A 23,914-nucleotide genomic window follows, 5' to 3' on the forward strand; every position below is an offset into this window, starting at 1 on the left:
ATCTCATTGGCAAAATGTTGTCTAGCAATATTCTGCTGTCAATAGACTAGAACCCATGCTTCCTTTCTTTGTATTTAAATATTTTTTCAAGATGTCATGCTAACTGCCTTTGCTCACACGGTACAACAAGAAATTCTTCATCTTATTGAAACTGAACCACTCTCTTGATTTTACAATTTTATCATTCAAAAAGTCACTATGAGTTGGAATTGTGTTAACAGGAATAAGATTGAGTTATTGTTAGCTTTTAGAAGAATAACATACACGTTTAGAGCCTAGTATAGCTTTTTATCAGAGTTTTAGGAACTAACAACTAAAGATCAATATATTTGACTCTACTCACAGCCCAAAATACTATTTTTAGTCAGAAAAAACAAACAATCTTATCTCTGCCATTTCTCCTTTTTCCAGTCCACCATGATGCTGTCCAATACCAGGAGTGAGCTATTACTTCTGTGTAGTGACTAGGGACTCAAGATGACATTCATAGATAAAGAAAACGTACTATTCTAGTGTGACCACAACCAGTACTAAAATATTGTAAAGGATACTTTGAAATAGAACCAAAAGTAGTGCAATTCTGGGTCACTTAACAAGAAACAAAAAGATCGACAACGCTATAAAGATAAATTCAGAGAGTAATTTACATCTACATATGGAAACTCATGCAGAGTAAATGTTTTACTTTATTTCTTAATGATGATATAAAATGTGGATATTTATTCACTCTGATTATAATTGTTTTAACGTTTATTTATTTTTGAGACAGAGAGAGACAGAGCATGAATGGGGGAGGGGCAGAGAGAGAGGGAGACACAGAATCGGAAGCAGGCTCCAGGCTTTGAACCATCAGCCCAGAGCCCGACCTGGGGCTGGAACTCATGGACTGCGAGATCGTGACCTGAGCTGAAGTCGGAAGCTCAACCAACTGAGCCACCCAGGCGCCCCTCACTCTGACTATATATACCCAGGTGTCTATGCCCCGTTTCTTCTCAAGTTAGTATGATACCTATAAAGCCAAAACATTCAATTGTCTAATCTCCTTCTTATTCCCAACACTAGGCAAATGGGCTAACTTTATATTCCTTTTAAATTTTGTGACATTTTCGCGATAGCAGTCTACAGGTCTTTTGACCAGAAGTTTGGCCAGGTTTTGGCTTCTTTGGGGATCCTGGAAACACACAATAACATGCTAAACTGTCTTCTCACATTATTTGGCACATTTCTATCTGGCTGATAATGCTGTTTGCATTGTATTCAGTTGTATTCAGCTGCCCTAAAATATTCTCCATTGGCCACGCATTGGCAAGGCTTTGACAGCTCTGAGACAGAATGCACAGCTCCTGAATAACCTTTCACAGTCAACAGCATCTAGGTCAGTGATTGCCCTTCCTTGCTGATAATTTTTGTTTGGGTATCTAAGAACCTGTTGAGAAAGTTAAGACTCAGCCAGGCTGTTATTGGGATTCTTTGCCCCATTCACACTCCTTTGTACTTTTATATCACATCTTAGAGAAAAATATTGAGATTCAGCTCCAGTGCCTAGCAATACGATAACTGTCTACAGTGTCTAGGGGTGTCAAAGAACTATTAGAGGATCCACTGTATGCCTTTGCATAGTTTATGGCTCAGTGACAGGAAATGCTGAGGCTTTTGGACTGTACATGGATTTTCTGCTTCTTAGGCAAATGTAGTTTGCTTGCTTCCTGTTTGTTTCTACTTAACACATATTTGATTTATTTTATTTTTTCTTTAAAAAAACAAGGTTTTTAATTCAATAGCTTATAATTTGATCATCATGTAATCTTATGGAATAAAAAATAATATTAATAGATATACTTATTTAGAAAAATTTAAATTCTGATCATAATAGCACATAATAAAAAATTAAATTTGTTCCCCTCTTAATAGTGTGTGTGTGTGTGTGTATATATATATATATATATATATAGTGTATATATATGTATAATAGTGTATATGTGTATATATATATATATATATATATATATATATATATATATAAAGGATAACACTGATAGCTCTATTTTCATTGCTTTTTTTAAATGGTGAATAGAATTTCAGGTGTAAGAAAAGTAGTGGATGTGACAAACACCCATATTCCTACTGTTCATTTTAATGGAAACAACAAAAACCTGCATCAATATTGATGTACCCTGTGTATCACTCAAGCAATACTACACTTTCTTCCTCACTCAGAGATACTTAGAATCTTGAATTTTGTATTTACTGTCTGTCTCCTTGATTTCTTTACAGATTTATCACAAATTTTTATTAGGAACACTCCTTGATTTTTCATATTTTGAAACTTATATAAAGAAAACATGCTGTATGAATTTTTCAGTAACTTCTTAAACATTATTTCTTTTTTGCTTAATATAATGTTAGTGAAATCATTCATGTTAATGTGCAGCCATGACCTATTATATTAATATAACATGAATTATTTTACCCTTTTTGGCTGACAGGTTTTTGATCTACTTCCAATTTATTTTTTTTCTGCCAAATACCAATGGTCTTATAAATATTTTTAGACATATCTCCTGGTAGACAGGGGTAAGACCTTATCTAGGATATATACCTAGGAGCAGAATGGTTGAATCTCATGCTATATACACATTCAATATTATTATGTAATGCTAAATTGTTTTCCAAAGATTTGTAGCAATTTACGCTTCCACCAGATTGTATAAATGTACAGATTTTTTTTTTTTTATTTATTTTTGAGACAGAGAGAGACAGAGCATGAATGGGGGAGGGTCAGAGAGAGGGAGACACAGAATCTGAAACAGGCTCCAGGCTCTGAGCTGTCAGCACAGAGCCCGACGCGGGGCTCGAACTCACGGACCGCGAGATCATGACCTGAGCTGAAGTCGGCCGCTTAACCGACTGAGCCACCCAGGCGCCCCAAATGTACAGATTTAATCCATAACCTCACTAATCTTGATAATGATAGGTTTGACATTTTTACCACCATGATGGATATAAAATGACATCTGTTGATTTTAATTTGCATATATTACTATTTAGATAGAACATCTTTTTAGGCATGTATTTACCATTCAGTTTTCCTCTCTTATGAAGTTCTTGCATAAGTCTCTTGTTCAATTTTTCATAAAGTTGGTTGTCCTTGTGATGTAAATTTATGAGTGCTCTTTTTAAAAATTTTTTGATGTTTATTTATTTTTGAGAGAGACAGAAACAGAATGCAAGTGGGTCAGGGGCAGAGAGAGAGCAAGACACAGAATCTGAAGCAGGCTCCGGGCTCTGAGCCATCAGCACAAAGCCCAATGCGTGGCTCAAACTCACGAGCTGTGAGATCATGATCTGAGCCAAAGTAGGCCACTCAATGACTAAGCCACCCAGGCACCCCAATTTATGAGTACTCTTAATACATTATGGACGCATGACCTTTTTTGATGATATGCTTTACAAACATCATTCCTCTCCCAGTTTTAGCTTTGTCTTCTCTTGGTTACTTTTTATGAACATAGGTTCATAATTTTAATTTAGTTTTATTCAAACATCTTTTTTGAGATTATTGTTTCCTGTTATTCATAAAAATACTTTTCCTAACCAAGATTGTGCAGATATTCTTCTGTGTTATTGTCTAAAAGCCTTATTTTTTGCCTTTCACAATTTTGTCTACACACTACCTGGTATAGATTATTGTGAATGGTGTAGGTAGACGTCAGATATCATTTATTTTTTTATTTTTAAAAATTATTTATTTATTTTGACAGAATGCGAGAGAGAGAATGGGGAAAGGAGGAGAGTGAGAGGAGAGAGAACATCCCAAGCAGGCTCCATGTTGTCAGCGCAAATCCCAAAGTGGGGCTTGATCTCACAAACCATGAGGTCGTGACCTGAGCCAAGATCAAGAGTCAAACACCTGACTGAGCCACCCAGGAGCCCCTATATTCATACTGAAGTGCAATTGAGTTTGAATTATTTATTGAAGGCTCTTTCTCCATGATCTACAGTGACACCTTTATCTATCTATCTATCTATCTATCATCATCTATCATCTATCTAGCATCATCATCTATCTATAGCAATTATCTAGTTTAATTATAATATGTCTATTCTATTGGTCTATTTGTTTTAATTATAATATGTCTATTCTATTGGTCTATTTGTTTACCCTTGCATCAAATTCAAACCGCCTTAATAACTGTAGTTTATAATACATCTGCATACTTAATAAAGGAAGTTTTTTGACCATGCTCTTCCAGAATATTTTGGCTATCCCTGGCCTTTGTTGTTTGCACATAATTTTTTTTTATCAGCTAGTCAATGCCTGAAGTATATTTTCCTAGTTACTATTAAGAGTTTTTATATGATATGAGTACAAGTTCTTTGCCAGTCAAATGTTTTTGAAATATATTCTCCAGTTTAAGTCTTCTTTATTCTCTCTATGATGTCTTTTAATGACAAGAAGTTATTTTTTCATAATAAAATTATTTCTTTTTTTTAAAGTTTTAGCATTTATAAGCTTTTTATCTCCTATGTTTTCTTTTTCCTGAGTTCATAAAGTTATTCTTCTGTATGTTTTTTTCTAAAAGCTTATAGTTTTGTTTTTCACATTTAAATCTTTAATTGACCTAAAATCAGATTTTAAATATATGGTGTGAAATACATGCTGAAATAAATTTTTAAACATACAGTCAATAAATTGTCATAATAACTTTACTGAAAAATATATCTAACCTTTTCATATTATTATACATCAAATTTACATTTTTATGTAAATTTTTATGTAAATTTTTACTCTTGAGTTCCCTATTCTTTTCAGTTTATCAGTTTGTCTCTTTTCAGCCATGACTTATACTGACATGAAAGAGTTTTCTAATAAGTTGGTGGATACCTGGCTAGGAAAATCTTTCTACTATGTTTTTCTTTTTTATGTGTTCTGGCTATTTTTTGAATACAAATTTTATAATCAAGAGATTCAAGTTTAAGATGGCAGAGTATTATCGGGACCCTGAGTTTGTCTCATCCCTGAAATGCAGTTAGATAATCATCAAACCATTTTGAACACCTAGGAAACTGATCTGAAGATTAATGCAACAATCTGCATAATTTGAGCCATAGACCTTGGCAGGTATGTGGTGTGGAGAGGTGAATTAGGGGAAAGAAAAGCCATAGAGCTGCGGAGGGTAGGAAACCATAATCATGGAAAGAGGGTACAGAGAGAAAGAGAAAGGGAGAGAGTGCATTGCATTGGGCTCACACAAGAAAAGCACTCCTCCCTAAAGTACCTGGAGAGAAACAGAGAAAAGTGAAAACACTCACAGGGGACTGGACCAAAACTCTGTTTACCAAAATCATAGACAGGGAGGAAAGAGAGGGTTTCAATATCACCAGGATTCTATAAATAGTGGAGTGCAGAGTCTGAAGGTTCTAAGGTCAGTGCTGGGCAGTGCTCTGGTGAGGAAGTAGGGCAAATCCCCAGGAACAGACAGTAGGGTCTGAGGGCTCTGTGTCCCACATGAAGAGAAACATTTCCCCAGCTCGGAGTGCATTTGGTAGAGGCCATATGGCATCCTCATATGCAGGGGTGCTCATGGACCCCAGAGAGCAGCCATGTTGCTGGTATTGGGACCAAGATGCAAGAGTGCAGTGAAGCCTGGGGCCAGCTCTGTGTTGTGATTTGCCATAAACTCTGAGCCTCTGGCACTGCACCTTTACATAAATTTTTTTCTGGGACAAGCCAATACCTGGTTATGGCTCAGCAAGATCCTCCCCCAGAGAGCTGGCCTGGGAGTCTCTGAAGTGTGGAGTTTTGAAACACAGCCCCATTTGAGATAAAACTTTGGAAAAAGGTGCCACCTGGAAGGTGAACAGCTTGGACACAGACAGGATAGAGGCAGTGAGTGGACAGAGGCCTGAGACAAAGAAGGGATGCTTAATTATGGGTCTTTGAGAGCACAAAGGTCCTACACCAGAGACTAGGGAGATGGGTGAAGCTATTTTCACTTCTAGCACATGAGTACATGTGCATACACACACACAGCTCCACGCCAGTAAGCTTTGCAGTGCCATCAAGTGGATAACAGAGCCGTTACACCAAGCACCACCCAGCTGTGCCTTCCAGGCACACCCCCCAGAAGACCAGCATAAATCCTTCCCAGCTGCTTAGTCTGTGGACAATAGTGTGCTTCAAAGTTTCAGTTCTAGGGGAAACTGGATGTAACTTCATTCATATTTCATTTTGTTTGCTCATTCACTTATTTCTTCATTGTCTTTACTTCTGTTTTTTCTAAAATTGCTTTCTTCTTTTTCTTTCTTTTCTTTCTTATTCTTATATACAAAAGGAGCAAATTCTTATTTATTTTTTTATTTTATTTTTTTAATTAATTAATTTATTTTGAGAAAGAGAAAGAGAGAAAGAGAGAGAGAGAGAGAGAGAAAGAGCATGGGGAGGACCACAGTAAGAAAGAGAGAGAATCCCAAGCAGGCTCTGCACTGACAGTGCAGAGTTAGATACAGGGCTTGAACTCACAAACCATGAGATCATGTCCTGAGCTAAAATAAAAAGTCAGATGCTTAACTGACTGAGACACTCAGGTACACTTATTTATTTTTGTAATTTTTTAAAATTAAAATTATATATATATTCTAATTTATTTTCTTTAATTGTATTCTATTTAATATTTATTTTTAATTGTTTTAATAATTGTTAAATTGTTTTAATTATTTATTCTTTCTTTTCTCTTTTTTCTCTATTCTATCAAGCTTCTTTCAACAAGAAAACTGAAACACACCTAGGATCTGCTTTTTTTATTTGACATTTTTGTTTTGTCTTTTATTTTTTAATTTTTATTTTTATTGCATTAACTTTTTCTTCCTTTAAAATGGCAAGATGGAGGAATTCACCACAAAAGAAAGAACAGGAAAAAATGATGGCCAGGGATTTAATCAACACAGATATAAGTAAGATGTCTGAACAAGAATTTAATATTTCAAGGTTTTTATTTATTTATTTTGAGAGAAAGAGGGAGACAGCGAGTGTGGTAGGGGCAGAGAGAAGGAAGAGAGAGAATCCTAAGCAGGCTTCATGCTGTCAGCACAGGCCTGATGCAGGGATCAAACTCATGAACTGTGAGATCATGACCTGAGCCAAAATTAAGAGTTAGACGCTTGATCAACTGAGTTACCCAGGCACCCCTTAACTAGAATTTAAAACCAAAATTATAAGAATACTATCTGGGGTTGAAAAAAAAGCATATAACACACCAGAGAATCCATTTCTGTTGAGATAAAAGAACTAAACTCTAGTCAGACCAAAATTAAAAATGCTATAACCAAGATGCAGTCTCAAATGGATTCCGGGACTGCAAGGATGCATGTAGCAGAGCAGCAAATCAGTGATATAAAAGATAAAATAATGTAAAATAAGGAAGCAGAAAAAAGAGGGAAATAAAGGCAAAAGATCACAAAACAAGAGTTAGAGAACTCAGTTACTTATTAAAAAGGAATCACATCTGGATCATAGGAGTCCCAGAAGATGAAAAGAAAGGAAAAGGGGAAGAAGGTTTAAGTGAGCATATTATAGTTGAAAACATTCCTAATCCAGAAAAAGACACAGATATCAAAATCCAAGAAGCACAGAGAACTCCCATGAGATTCAACAAAAACTGACCATCACCAAGAGATATCAGAGTCAAATTCACAAAATATACAGACAAGGGAAGAATTATGAAAGCAGCAAGGGAAAAAAATGTCCTCAACCTACATGGGAAGACAGATCAGGTTCCCAGAAGATCTGTCCACAGAAATTTGGCAGTTCAGAAAGGAGGGGCAGCACTTATTCAATGTGCTGAGTCTGAAAAATATGCAGCCAAGAATTATTTATCGAGCAAGGCTGTCATTCAAAATTGAAAAATAGATAAACTGTTTCCCAGACAAACAAAACCTCAAGGAGTTTGTGACCACTAAACCAGCCCTGCAAGAAATTTTAAGGGGGACTCTTTCAGTGAAAGAAAGAAAGAAAGAAAGAAAGAAAGAAAGAAAGAAAGACCAAAAGCAACACAGACTAAAAAGGACCAGAGAACATCACCAAAAAACACCAACTCTACAGGCCACACATTGGCACTAAATTCATATCTTTCAGTAATCACTCTAAATGTAAATGGACTAAATGTCCCAATATAAAGACATAGGTTATCAGCATGGATAAAAAAAAGGCAAGACTCATCTATATGCTGCCTAAAAGAGATTCATTATAGACCTAAAGACACCTATAGACTGAAAATACGGGGATGAAGATCCATCTATCATGCTACTGAATGTATTAAGAATGCTGCAGTCACCATACTTACATCCACAAACTATATTTTAAAACAGACTATAACAACAGAAGAAGGGCATTATATCATAATTAAGGGGTCTATCCACCAAGAAGACCTAACAATTGTAAAAATTTATACCCCCAACGTGAAACCCCAAATATATAAATCAATTAATCACAAACATAAAAAAATCATTGATGATAATGCCATAAGTAGGGGATTTCAACACCCCACTTACAACAATGGACAGACCATCTAAACAGAAAATCAACAAGGAACCATGGCTTTGAATGACATACTGGACTGGATGAACTTAAAAGATATATTCAAAGCATCTTATCCTAAAGCAGCAGAATACACATTTATCTCAAGTGCATATGGAACATTCTCCAGAAAATGGCACAAAGGTCGTATTGGTTAATAAATTAGTCCTCAACAACTACAAAAAGATCAAGATCATACCATGTATATTTTCAGAACACAGTGTTATGAAACTTGATATCAACCAGAAGGAAAAATTTGGAAAGACCACAAATACTTGGAAATTAAATAACATCCTACTAAACATGAATCACTTAACCAAGAAATTAAAGAGAAAAATAGAAAGTACATGGAAACCAAAGAAAATAAAAACAAAACAGTGCAAAACCTCTGAGTTGCAATAAAGGAGGTCACAAAGGGAAGTATATATAAATCCAGGCCTTCCTAAAAAGGAAGAAAATAGGCTCCTGGTTGGCTCAGTCAGTTAAGCATCCATCTTCAGCTCAGGTTGGTCTCACAGTTCATGAGTTCAAGCCCCACATTGGGCTCTATGCTGACAGCTCAGAGCCTGGAGCCTGCTTTCAGATTCTCTGTCTCTCTTTCTCTGCCCCTCCCCTTCTCATGCTCTGTTTCTCTCTCAAGAATAAATAAAAAACATTAAAAATTTTAAAAGGAAGAAATGTCTTAAATACACAATTTAACCTTACACCTAAAGGAGCTGGACAAAGAACATCAAATAAAGCCCCCCCCCAAAAAAAAGCAGAAAGAGGAAAATAATAAAGATTAGAGCAGAAATAAATGACAAAAAATTAAAAAACAACAACAATGGAACAGGGATGCTTGGGTGGCTCAGTCAGTTGAGAATCCAACTTCAGCTCAGTTCATGATGTCACAGGTCATTAGTTTGAGGTGACAGAGTAGAGCCCACGTTGGATTCTCTATTCCCCTCTCTCTTTGCCACTCCCCCACTTGTGCTCTCTCTCTAAAAATAAATAAACGTTAAAAAAAACAAATACAACAGATCAGGAGCTGGTTCTTTGAAAGAATTAACAAAATCAATAAACCCCTAGCTAGATTTATCAAAGAAAATGCAAAGGACCCAAATAAATAAATTCATGAATGGAAGAGGAGAGATCACAATCAAAATTGCAGAAATACAAAAAATAATAAGAGAATATTAAAAGCAATTTTATACCAACAAATTGGGAAATCTGGAAGAAATCTAGGACAAATTACTAGAAACATATAAAGTACCAAAACTGAAACAGGAAGAAATAGAAAATTTGAACAAACCCATAAACAGTAATTAAATTGAATCAGTAATCAAAAATCTCCCAACAATCAAGACTCCAGGGCTGGAAGTCTTTCCAGGGGAATTCTACCAAACATTTGAAGAAGAGTTAACACCTATACTCTTGAAGCTGTTCCAAAAAAGTAGAAATGGGTGAACAACTTCCAAATGCATTCTATGAATCCAACATTACCTTATTTCCAAAACCAGACAAGGACCCTACCTAAAAGTAGGACTACAGGTCAGTTTCCCTGATGAACATCGATGCAAAGATTCTCAACAAGATAATAACTAACAGAATCCAACAATACATTAAAATGATTATTATTATTACGATCAAGTGGGATTTATTCCTAGGCTGCAGGGCTGGTTCAGTATCTGCAAATAAATCAACATGATATATCACATTAATAAAAAAAATTATGACAACCACATGATCCTCTCAATAGATGCAGAAAAGACATTTGGCAAAACACAGCATTCTTTTCTGATAAACACCCTCAGGAAACTAGGGATAGTTGGAACATACTTCAAGATCATAAAGGACATATACAAAAGACCCACAGCTAATATCCTCAATGGGGAAAAACTGAGAGCTTTCCCCTTAATGTCAGGAACACGACAGGGATGTCTACTCTCACCACCATTGTTCAACATTGTCTTGGAAGTCCTAGCCTCAGCAATCAAACAAAAAGTAATAAAAGCCATCCAAATCATCAATGAAGAAATAAAAGTTTCATTCTTTGCAGATGGAATGGTACTCTTCATGGAAAACCCAAAAGACTCCACCAAAAAACTGCTAGAGCTAACACATAAATGCAGCACATTTGCAAAATATAAAATCAACGTACATAAATCAATTGCATTTCTATACACCAATAATAAAGCAGCAGAAAGACAAATCAAGGAATTAATTCCATTTACAAGTGCACAAAACCCCATAAAATACGTAGGAATAAACCTAATCAAAGAGGTGAAAGATCTGTAAGCTGAAAACTATAGAAAGCGTATGAAAGGAATTGAATAATACACAAAGAATTGAAAAACATTGCATGTCCATGGATTGGAGGAACAAATATTGTTAAAATGAAGATACTACCCAAAGCAATCTACATATTCAATGCAATCCCTGTCAAAATAACACCAGAATTCTTCACAGAGTTAGAACAATCCTAAAATTTGTATGGAACCAGAAAAGACCCCGAATAGCCAAAGTAATGTTGAAAAAGAAAACGAAAGCTGTACTACAAAGCTGTAATCATCAAGACAGCATGGTACTGGAAAAAAAAACAGACATATGGATCAATGGAACAAAATAGATAAATCCAGAAATGTAGCCACAAATGTATGGCCAACTAATCTCTGACAAAGCAGGAATTAATATCCAATAGAAATATTAGTCTCTTCAGCAAATGGTGTTGGGTAAACTAGACAGTGACATGCAGAAGAATGAACCTGTATTACTTTCTTACACAATGCACAAAAACAAAATCAAAATGGATGAAAGATCTAAATGTGAGACATGAAACCATCAAAATCCTAGGGGAGAAAGCAGGCCACAACCACTATGGCATCAGCTGCCAGAACATCTTACTGGACATGTCTCAGGAGGCAAGGGAAACAAAAGCATAAGTGAACTATTGGGACCTCATCAAGATAAAAAAAGTTTCTGCACAGTAAAGGAAACAACAAAGTTGAAAGGCAACCTTCAGAATGGGAGAAGTTATTTGAAAAATGACATATAAGATAAAGGGTTAGTATCAAAAATCTATAAAGAACTTCTCAAATTCAACACTCAAAAAACAAGTAATCCAGTGAAGAAACAGGCAGAAGACATGAACAGACACTTTTTGAAGAAAACATCCATATGGCTGAAAGACACATGAAAAGATGCTCAACATCACTCATCATCAGGGAAATACAAATCAAAACTACAATGAGATACCTACCAACTCATATCTGTCGGAATGGCTAGAACGAACAACACAGGAAACAACAGATATTGGTGAGGATGTGGAGAAAGGGGAACATTTTTGCATTGCTGAGAATGGGGAACATTTTTGCAATGCTGTTGGGAATGTCCACTGGTACAGCTACTTTGGAAAATAGTATGGAGGTTCCTCAAAAAATTATAAATAGAGCTACACTGCAACCTAGCAATTACAATAGTAGGTATTTATCCAAATGATACAAAAATGCTGATTTTAAGGGGCACATGCACCCCACTGTTTACAGCAATAGTCAAATTATGGCAACAATAATCAAATTATGGCAAGAGCCCAAATGTCCATTGACTGATGAATGGATAAAGAAACTGTGGTATATATATTCAATGGAATATTATTCATTCAGCGATCAAAAAGAATGAAGTCTTATCCTTTGCAACCATGTGGAGGGAACTAGGATGTATTACACTAAGCAAAATAAGTCCATAAGAGAAAGATAAATATCATATGATTTCACTCATATGTGGAATTTAAGATACAAAACAGATAAACATAGGGGAAAGGAAGAAAAAAAATAAAGCAGAGAAGGAAGTAAGCCAAAAGAGACAAATACAGAGAACAAACTTAGAGTTGCTGGAGGGGAGGTGGGTGAGGGGATGGGTTAAATGCCTTCTGGGCATTAAGGAGGGCACTTCTTGGGATGATCTCTGGGTGTTATATGTAAGTGATGAATCACTAAATATTACCCCTTAGACCATTATTACACTATATATTAGCTAACTTGGATTTAAATAAAATTTAAAAAATAAATTAAAATCTTAAAACAAACAAGTAAATTATTAAGTAGTACCAAAAATATCCTACTAACATTTTTATTGGAATTGTATTGAAGCATTGAATCTAGAATTTTTTAAAATCTATATTCTATGTCCTAAAATAGTGGACTCTGGACCTCATGAAGATAAAAAGCTTCTGCACAGCAAAGGAAGGAATCAACAAAACTGAAAGGCAACCAACGGAATGGGAAAAGATATTTGCAAATGACATATCGGACAAAGGGCTAGTATCCAAAATCTATAAAGAGCTCACCAAACTCCACATCCAAAAAACAAATAATCCAGTGAAGAAATGGGCAGAAAACATGAATAGACACTTCTCTAAAGAAGACATCTGGACGGCCAACAGGCACATGAAAAGATGCTCAACGTCGTTCCTCATCAGGGAAATACAAATCAAAACCACACTCAGATATCACCTCACGCCAGCCAGATTGGCTAAAATGAACAAATAGGAGACTATAGGTGCTGGAGAGGATGCGGAGAAACGGGAAATCTCTTGCACTGTTGGTGGGAATGCAAACTGGTGTAGCCACTCTGGAAAACAGTGTGGAGGTTCCGCAAAAATTTTAAAATAGATCTATCCTATGACCCAGCAATAGCACTGCTAGGAATTTACCCAAGGGATACAGGAGTGCTGATGCATAGGGACACTTGTTCCCCAATGTTTATAGCAGCACTTTCAACAATAGCAAAATTATGGAAAAAGCCTAAATGTCCATCAACTGATGAATGGATAAAGAAATTGTGGTTTATATACACAATGGAGTACTACGTGGCAATGAGAAAAAATGAAATATGGCCTTTTGTAGCAACGTGGATGGAACTGGAAAGTGTGATGCTAAATGAAATAAATCATACAGAGAAAGACAGATACCATATGTTTTCATTCTTATGTGGATCCTGAGAAACTTAGTGGAAGTCCATGGGGGAGGGGAAGAAAAAAAAAAAAAGAGGTTAGAGAGGGAGGGAGCCAAACCAAAAGAGACTCTTAAAAACTGAGAACAAATTGAGGGTTAATGGAGGGTGGGAGGGAGGGGAGGGTGGGTGATGGGTATTGAAAAGGGCTTCTTTTGGGATGAGCACTGGGTGTTGTATGGAAACCAATTTGACAATAAATTTCATATTAAAAAAATAAAATAAAGTAATATAAAATAAAATAAAATAAAAAGTGGACTCTGCACTCTAAGAACTATTATGTGAGCTTTTAATTTTTTTTAAATTTTTGTAACATTTATTTATTTTTGAGATACAGAGAGAGACAGAGTATGAGCAGGGGAGGAGCAGATAGAGAGAGACACAGAATCTGAAGCAGGCTGCAGGCCCTGAGATGTCAGCACACAGTCCGACACAGGGCTTGAACTCACAAACCGTGAGATCATGACCTGAGCTGAAGTCAGACGCGTAACTGACTGAGCCACCCAGGTGCCCCTTTAAAAAATGTTTATTTAATATTTTAAGAGAGAGAGAGACAGAGTGTGAGCAAGGGAGGGACAGAGAGAGAGGGAGACACAGAATCCAAAGCAGGCTTCAGGCTCCAAGCTGTCAGCATAGAGCTGGACACGGGGTCCAAACCCACAGATTGTGAGATTATGGCATGAACTGAAGACAGATGCTCAACTGACTGAGCCACCCAATTGTCCCTATGTGAGCTTTGTTAAAACAATGATTTTTTTATGCTGAAAAAAATTATGTTTAAATTTAGCCAGCTGTCTCAGTTTAGATGCTCCCAATTTTGTTGGCTACATCCAAAACATCATAATCAGAAGCCAGTCGAACACATACCTTTTTCTTTCCATCAAGCCTGATTAGGGTTGACCTTGGCCATGTCAACGTCATAGAGCTTCTTCACAGCCTGGTTGGATCTGGTGCTTACTGGCCTTGAAACCCACAATAAACACAAATGTATTGCCTTCTCTTTTCCTCATGGCTGACTGGGTTGTCAGGGGGAAATTAATGGCATAGTGATCAAGTTTGTTTTACCCAGGGCTGCTCTTTTGAGGATATTTGGGCTGCATTTGGAAACAGTATCTTGGGCCATCAAAATGTAGATGCAAATCTTTTTGTGTGTGTGACTATGCACACTTTTCAGCATTGCTTTCATGGCCTTCAAAGCCTTTGCTTTGGCTTTGGCTTTGGGAGGGACAGGGGCTTCCTTCTTTGCCTTTGGCACCATTTTCATGAAAGTAAGACAGCGATTTTTATACTTTGTCCACTATTGTATCCTAGGTACTTAAAACAGTGCTCAATGCATAGTAGGGACTCAATAAACATTTGCTGAATATTGAAGGAAATAATAAATGTACAGAATATTTTTAAGGAAATTTGGTATCTTTATTATTTCAGTCTTTTCATCCATAAATGCTCTGTATCTCACCTGTATTAGTTTGCTAGGGTAGCCATTACAAAATACCACAGACTGGCTAAAATAAGAGAAATTTATTTTCTCACAGTTTTGAAGACTGGAAGTCTTAGTTCAAGGTGCCATCAGGGCTGCTATTGGTTGAGGCCTCTATTTCTGGCTTGAAGACAGCCACCTTCTTCCTGTGTCCTCACATGGCTTTTCTTCTGTGTGTATGGAGGGAGGGAGGGAGGAAGAGAGACAGTCAGACAGACCGACCTTTCTGGAGTCTCTTGTTCTTCTTACAAAAACACCAGTCCTATGGAGTTAGTACCACAACATATGACCTCATTTAACCTTAATTACCTCTTTAAAGTCCCTATATTCAGATAAAGTCATATTAGTTGTTAGGGTTTCAACAGGTGAATTTGGACGGGGGGGACACAATTAAATCCATAATATTAGCATTTATTTAAATATTCTTTAATCACTTTCAGTAAACTTTGTAATTTCCTCATAAAGGTAAATTTTCTCTTAATTATAATTTATATTTTGATGTAATTGAAAATATCTTTTGATTTGTTTTGTTTTTTATGCAAATCACTTTTATTTATTTTTTAATGTAATTTATTGTCAAATTGGCTAACATACAGTATGTAAAGTGTGCTCTTGGTTTTAGGGGTAGATTCCCATGCTTTATCACTTACATACAACACCCAGTGCTCATCCCAACCAGTGCCTTCATCAATGTGTATCACCCACTTTCCCCTCTCCCACACCCCCCATCCACCTTCAGTTTGTTCTCTGTATTTAAGAGTTTCTGATGGTTTACCTCCCTCCCTCTCTGTAACTATTTTTCCCCTTCCCTTCCCCCATGGTCTTCTGTTAAGTTTCTCAAGATCCACATATGAGTGAAAACATATATCTGTCTTTCCATGAATGACTTATTTCACTCAACATAATACCTTCCACTTCCATCCATGTTGCTGCAATTGTTTCATTCTTTCTTATTGCCAAGTAGTATTCTATTCTATATATAAACCACATCTTCTTTATCCATTCATCAGTTGATGTACATTTAGGCTCTTTCCATAATTTGACTACTGTTGAAACCATTGCTATAAACATTGGGGTACATGTGCCCTTATGAATCAGCACTCCTGTATCCCTTGGATAAATTCCTAGTAGTGCTGTTGCTGGGTCATAAGGTAGTTCTATTTTTAACTTTTTGAGGAACCTCCACACTGTTTTCCAGAGTGACCGCACCAGTTTGCATTCCCACCAATAGTGCAAGAGGGTTCCCATTTCTCCACAACCTCACAAGCATCTTCAGTTTCCTGAGTTGTTCATTTTAGTCACTCTGACTGGTGTGAGGTGGTATCTCAGTGTGATTTTGATTGCAAATATCTTTTTGAAATTCCATTTTATTCCTGTTAATTTTTGGTATATAGAAATAAAATTTGATTTTGTATAGACATTTATATCCAGCCACTTCACTGGAATTCTTACTTAATTCTATGATTTACCCATAAATTGTTTTTTAGTATCTATCTATAAAATCATATTAGTCATTCCAGTTCCTAAAACTAATTTATTTTCTTGCCTTAAATTACTGATTAGGATCTTCAGGGCAATGTTGAAAAAGAATGGTGATAACAATCACTCATGTCTAGATACTAAAGTTTAGGGAACCTAGGTGGCTCAGTCAGTTAAGCATCTGACTTCAGCTCAGGTCATGATCTCACAGTTTGTGAGTTCAAGTCCTGCGTTGGGCTCTGTGCTGACAGCTCAGAGCCTGGAGCCTGCTTTGGATTCTGTGTCTCCCTCTCTCTCTCTCTGCCTCTTCCCCACTTGTGCTCTGTCTCCCTCTCTCAAAAATAAATAAAATTAAAAAAAAATACAGTCAATGAACTGTACTTTATATTCAATGTGCAATAATTATTAACATAGATCTAGAAAAATAAATTATTTTTCACTGTTTCAACTTTAAGGATTATGTTTTTTCTTTTTTATTTGATTCAAGTTTTTATTTAAATTCTAGTTAAGTTTATTTAAATACTAGTAAGTTAAATTCTAGTTTAGTGATTCATTACTTACATATAGTACCCAGCGCTCATCAAAACCAGCATCCTCCTTAATATCCATCACATGTTCAGCCCACCCCTACACATACACTTCCCCTCCAGCAATCTTCAGTTTGTTGTCAATAGTTAAGAGTCTCATATGGTGTGTCTTCCCTCCTTTCTTTTTCCCCTTACACTATTTTCATCTGTTTTGTTCCTTTAATTCCACATATGAGTGAAATTATATGGTATTTGTCTTTCTTTGACTGACTTATTTAGCTTAGCATAATATATTCTAGCTCCACCCCCATGGTTACAAATGGCAAGATTTCATTCCTTTTTTTTTTTTTTTTTGATTTATTTATATAAATTCAAGTTAGTTAACATACAGTGTAGCATTGGTTTCAGGAGCAGAACCCAGTGATTCATCACTCACATATAACACCCAGTGCTCATCACAACAAGTGTCAGCCTTAATGCCCATCACACATTTGACCCATATCCCCACCTACCTCCCCTCCCCTCTGCTTGTTCTCTGTATGTAAAAGCCTCTTATGGTTTTCTTCCCTTTCTGTTATCTTATTTTTCCTTCCCTTCCCCTGTGTTCATCTGTCTTGTTTCTGAAAGTTAACATGTGAGTTAAATCATATGATATTTGTCTTTCTCTCACTGTCTTATTTTGCTTAGCATAATATACTCTAGTTCCATTCACGTTGTTGCAAATAGCAAGATTTTATTTCTTCTTGTTGGATAGATACCTTAATTATGATATAGTGCCCTTAAACCATACAGTCCTTGGTTTAAGTTCTAATTTGTGTGGTACAAGTGTGGCTACTCCAGCTTTCTTTTGATGTCCATTCCCATGATAAGTGGTTCTCTAACTGCTCACTTCGATCTGCAGGTGACTTTGGATCTAAATTGGGTCTCTTGTAAGCACCATATTGATGGGTCTTGTTTTCTTTTTTATTTTATTTTAGAGAGAATACCCGTGAACAGTAGAGAGGGGTAGATGGAGAGAGAAAAAATCTTAAGCATGTTCCATCCCCAGCATGGAGGCCAATGTGTGGCTCAATCCATCGATCCTGGGATCATAAACTGAGCTGAAATCAAGTGTTGGATGTTCAACTGACTGAGCCACCAAAGTGTCCCAAGATGGGTCTTTTATTTTTTTTTTAAATCCATTTGGATACCCTATATCTTTTGATTAGAGCATTTAGTCTATTTACATTCAGAGTGATTATTGATAGATGTGAGTTTAGTGCCATTGTATTACCTGTACTGTCAGTGTTTCTGGACATTTTCTCTGTTCCTTTCTAGTCTTTGTGGCTTTTAGTATTTCTATCCCACTGAAATGGTCCCCTTCAATATTTCTTGCATGGCTTCTTTAGTGATCATGAACTCCTTTATTTTTTGTTTGTCTGGGAAACTCTTTATCTCTCATTATATTCTGAATGACAGCCTTTCTGGATAAAGTAATTTAAGCTGTATATTTTTCCCATTGAGCATGTTGGATATGTCATGCCACTCCCTTCTGGCCCGTCATGTTTCTGTGGGGACATCTCTTACTAAACTGATTTTTCTTCTCTTATAAGTGAGGGATTTCTTTTCCCTTGTTGATTTCAGGATTCTTTACTTATCTCTGTATCTTATTAATTTTACTACATTATGTCTTGGTGTTTGCCTGCTTTTGTTAGTTTTTATGGAAGTTCTCTGTAACTCCTATATTTGGATGTCTGTTTCCTTCACCAGATTAGGGAAGTTTTCAGCTATAATTTGCTCAAATAAAATTTATTTCCTCTTTCCCTCTCTTCTTCTGTAACTCATAAGATGTGAATGTTATTATGCTTTATGTGGTCCCTGAGTTCCCTAAGTCCATTTTTATGACCCAATATTTTTCGTTCCCTCTTCTTTTCAGTTTCATTGTTTTCCAAAATTTTATCTTCTATAATACTTATCCATTCCACTGCTTCTTCCATCCTTGCACTCATTACATTCCACTTGCTTTTGCATCTTGGGTATAGCATTTTTTATTTTGGTCTGACTAGTTTCAAGTATTTTATCTCTGTGGAAAGGGAGTCCTTAGTGTCTTCTATGCTTTTCTCAAGCCCAGCTAGTATCCTTATTATTGTTGTTTTACATTGTGGTTCAGGTACATTATATTTGTGTTGATTAGATCCCTGGCTATGATCTCTTCTTATTCTTTCTTTTGGGGTGAATTCCTCCATCTTGGCATTTTGTCTAGGTCTCTATCTTCTGTGAGTTATGAAGGCCTGTTATGTTTCTTGCTCCTGAGAGTAAAGGCTATGTTAATAAAAGGTCCTATATTGTCCAGGGCCTGGTGCTTCAGGATGTGTTTCTGGTGTATGCTGTGTGCACTCTTCCATTGTATTTTGTATGCTCTTTCTCTGAGGTTAGTCCTCTTCCGAGTTTCTCCTTGCCTGCAGTGGGAACTGTTTAGACCTTGTCCACTGTGTGGTGAGTTTTAACTAGGTGTGGTTTGGTCTGCTTGTTAGAAGAGGTATCTCCTATTCCCTCTAGAGTTGAAACTTTGTAGCACTCTAGACTCAGTAGACTTAGAACATGCAGGGAGGAGGTTTGTGCTGGTTTTCTGGGGGAGGGGCCCACTGCGACTTTGACTGTAAGGCACACTGGCCCTAATTTAGAGCACTTGCAGAATGCAAGAATGTGGGGTGTGGTGCAAGCAGCTCAAGTTTCCGCTGTGGGTTCTGTACTGCTCTGTCCATGTTGAAGGGTGAGGTAAAAAATAGTGTCAGTTGGTTCTCTTTTCCCTGGAGAGGGGAATTAACTCCTGCCACTATTCAGGAAGCCCTCAGAGAAGAGAGAGAACAATCTCCCCTAACTCTTCCCAGGCGTCCCTCAGAACCCTGTCTTCACCCTGTCTGTGACAGAGCCATCTGCCTATCTGGCTGTTCAATGCTCTTTTATTTTATATCAAGCACCCCAGCTTGAAGTCAAAACTTCAAATTTTAGAGACCTGGCACAGCACAGACCACTGCTGATCCTCTGGGGGAGTGTCTGTCTGTGCTTGAATGGTGCCCATTTGTCCCAGAAGAACAGCTGTATGAATATGCAAGGGCTTAGAGTTTATGGTTAAGAGCAACAGAAAGCTGGCATCCAGGTTATCTGTTCTCAGCAAGAGCCTCTGTTACTATGATAATGAACAGGGCAGCACAATGGTGACAACCAGGTGTTTTATCCCTGGAGAGGCAGTGCCACCACTCCCAAAAGCACTCCAACAATGGGAACGATCTCTCCCTGTGAGACCTGGGGAACCTCAGACCACTCTGTCCACTCTCAGGCTTCTGACCTCCTCAGGAGCACGTCTATGCCTGTCAGCTCCATCCTGGTGATGGTAGAGACTTCTAAAACTTCAGACTTTGAAGCTGCTTGTAAAGACTTGCTATAATCAACTCATCTCGTTTTCCCCATCAATGATTTTTTAAAGGGTTTTTCTTGTGCAATGCTATGCATTTTGCTCTCTCTCTGTTTATTTCTCTCTCCATTTCTCTCCTCTATCCCTGATCAGGGCTCCCTTGCCTCCGCAACACTGGTGATTCTTCTCTCCCCAAAATTAAATTTCCTACCTCTTACCTTCCACAACATAACCTCCTTTCTCTTTGTAGTTGTGCAGTTTGTTCTCTCAGTCCTCAAATCAATTTCCTGGGTGTTCAGAATGATTTTACATTTACCTAGCTGTTTTCAAGGGATGAGGCAAGCATAGAATCCTTCCACTACCCCACCATTAACTCTCTCTGTTCTTGATTTTATAGATACTTATAAATTTTTGTCTGTAAACATATATTCCTATCCTTATTCTTATTTTTGTCTATCTAAAGAGTTTGTTTAGACGCATTACAAATATGCTAATGTAAGGGAGAGAGCTGAGATTGTGGCATAGTAGAAAGACCCTAGGCTTGGATCATCCCTCAAACTCAGCTATATAACTATAAAATAATTCTAAATAACTATGAAATAGACCTGAATACTGATAGAACAAACTGCACAACTAGAAGGAGAGAAGATACTACATCAGAAAAGGTAGGAAGTGCAAAAATGTGGTTTAGGGGAGAAACAGACCACGCTGCAGAGGGAAGGGAGCCTGGGTTGCAGAGAAGAGCAAGAGAGAATGGAGTGTACAGATATTCACAAGAAGAACTCGTCCCCAAAGCCAGTAGATGGGAAAATAAAAGGGGCTAATTTTCATGAGTTTTTGCTACCATTGTGGCTCAAAAACTAAGGTTTTAAAGGTCAGTGGGCTTGGCTGGGATACATAACAAAGTGCATTTAGCTTCTGAAGGCAGGTAAGCAACTCAGAGATAGTGTGAAAACAGTGACCTGAAAAATCATGGGATCCATGGGGAAATTATTTACATTTCTGATAGCGCTTCACTGGGAGCAGTAAGCACAGTGACCTTTCTCCATGGACAAAGGAGATGACTGGTGCCACTTTCCTCCCCTCTCTTCCCTCAGCATAAACCGACTTCAGTAAACAGCACAGCTCCAACACTGGCTGCCTAACCTTATTATACCAAGTCCTCCCCCCATTGCACTTTGCTGGCACTGCTTTTCTCAGGCAAGTGTGTCTAATACCCAGTGCAGTGGGCCCCTTCTCCAGAAGACCAGCATAAACTGCACATATCACATCTCCCAACCAGAGTGTTCTGCAAGCTTCAGTTCAAGTGGAAGGAACACCAGGTCTCATTTAACAAGAAGACCAGAGCACACCTAGTTAAAACTTGCCACACTCTGGTCAAGGTGCAAACAATCCCCACTGCAGGCAAGGAGAGCCTCTGCAGACCAGTGGCCTGAAGGGATAAAGCAGCCAAAACACAGCAGCAGAATGCACACAACACACAACATAGACATACCATGAAGCACCAGGCCCTGGACACTATACGTCCTCTCCATAAAGTCATTACTCTCAGGAGCAAGAAACATAACAGGTTTCTTTTTAACACATAGGAAAAGACAGACTTCAACAACATACCAAGATGAAGGAACTCATCACAAAAAAAGTAACTCATCCCAAAAGAAAGAACAAGAAAAGGTCATGACCAGAAATCTAATGAAAACAGATATAAGTAATATGCCTGATGGAGAATTTAAGAAAAAGTCCTGAGGATATTTGCTGGACTGGAGCAAAGCATACAAGACTTCAGGGAGACCCTTACCACAGATTTAAAAGAGTTAAAAAACAGTCATAAATGAAAAATATCATAACTGAGATTTGAAACTGACTAGAGGTAATTACTAAGCATTGAAGAAGCAAAGGAACTAAGTGATATAGAATATAGAATAACAGAAAATAATACAACTCAACAAAAGAGACAAAGAATTATGGAACTTGAGAATAGATTTAGGGAACTCAGTGACTCCATCTAATGTAATAACATTTGTATCATAGGACTATCCCAGAAGAATAGAGAGACAAGAGGGCAGAAAATTCATCTGAGGAATTAACATGTGAAAACATCTCTAATCTGGGCAATGAAACAGACATCTAAATCCAGCAAGCACAAAAAACTTCCATCAAGATAAACCAAAACAAGCTAACACAAAGACATATTATAGTTCAATTTGCAAAACGCAATGATCAAAAAAAAATCCTAAAAGCACCAATACAAAACAGGTCCCTACCTTAAAAGGAAAGATACTTAAGGCTAACTGAAGATCTCTCTAAAGAAACTTGGGAAGACAGAAAGAAGTGGCATGATATATTAAATATGCTGAAAAGGATAAATCTACAGCCGACAATACTCTAATCAGAAATAGAAGGAGAGATAAACAGTTTCCTAGACAAACAAAAACTAAAGGAATTTGTGACCACTAAACAAGCCCTGCAAGAAATATTAAAGAGGACTTTTTGTGTGGGAAATAAAGACCAAAAGTGGTAAAGATGACAAGCAGAGAAAATGTTCAGAAACAATGACTTAACAGGTAATATAATGACACTAAATTCATATCTACCAACAATAATTCTGAATATAAATGGACTAAATGCTCTAATCAAAAGACACAGGGTGTCATAACAGATAATAAAAAAAAACAAGTCCTACATATATGCTGCTTACAAGAGGCACATTATAGAACCAAAGACACCTGCAGATTGAAAGTTAGAGATGGAAAACCATTTATCATGCATATGGACATCAAAAAAAGCCAGAGTAGCAATACTTATATCAGACAAACTAGATTTTAAATCAAAGACTGCAACGAGAGACAAATAAGAACATTAAATCATAATAAAGGGGTCTAGCCAACAAGAAGATCTAACAATTGTAAATATTTATCCTCTCAAATTGGAAACACCCAAACATATAAGTCTATTAATAACAAACCTAAATAAATCCATTGATAATAAAATAATAGCAAGGGACAGTAACAGCCCACTTATATCAATGGACAGATCATTTAAGCAAAAAATCAACAAGGAAGGAATGGCTTTGAGTGACAGATTGGACCAGATTGACTTACCCGATATATTCAGAACATTTCATCCTAAATCAGCAGACTACACATTCTTTTCAAGTGCACATGGCACATTATCCAGAATAGATCACATACTAGGTCACAAATCAGGACTCAACAAGTACAAAAAAATGACATAATACCATGCAAATTTTCTGACCACAAAGCTATAAAACTTGAAGTTAACCACAATTAAATATTTGGAAAGACCATAAATACATGGAGGTTAAAGAATATCCCACTAAAGAATGAACAGGTCAAACAGGTAATGAAAGAAGAAATAAAAAACAATACACAGAAACAAATGATAATGAAAACACAATTGTCCAAAACCTTTGGGATACAACAAAAGTGGTCATAAGGGGGAAGTATACA

Source organism: Panthera onca, chromosome X, assembly GCF_046562875.1.
Source record: "Panthera onca isolate mPanOnc1 chromosome X, mPanOnc1 haplotype 2, whole genome shotgun sequence".
Taxonomy (NCBI): Eukaryota; Metazoa; Chordata; class Mammalia; order Carnivora; family Felidae; genus Panthera; species Panthera onca.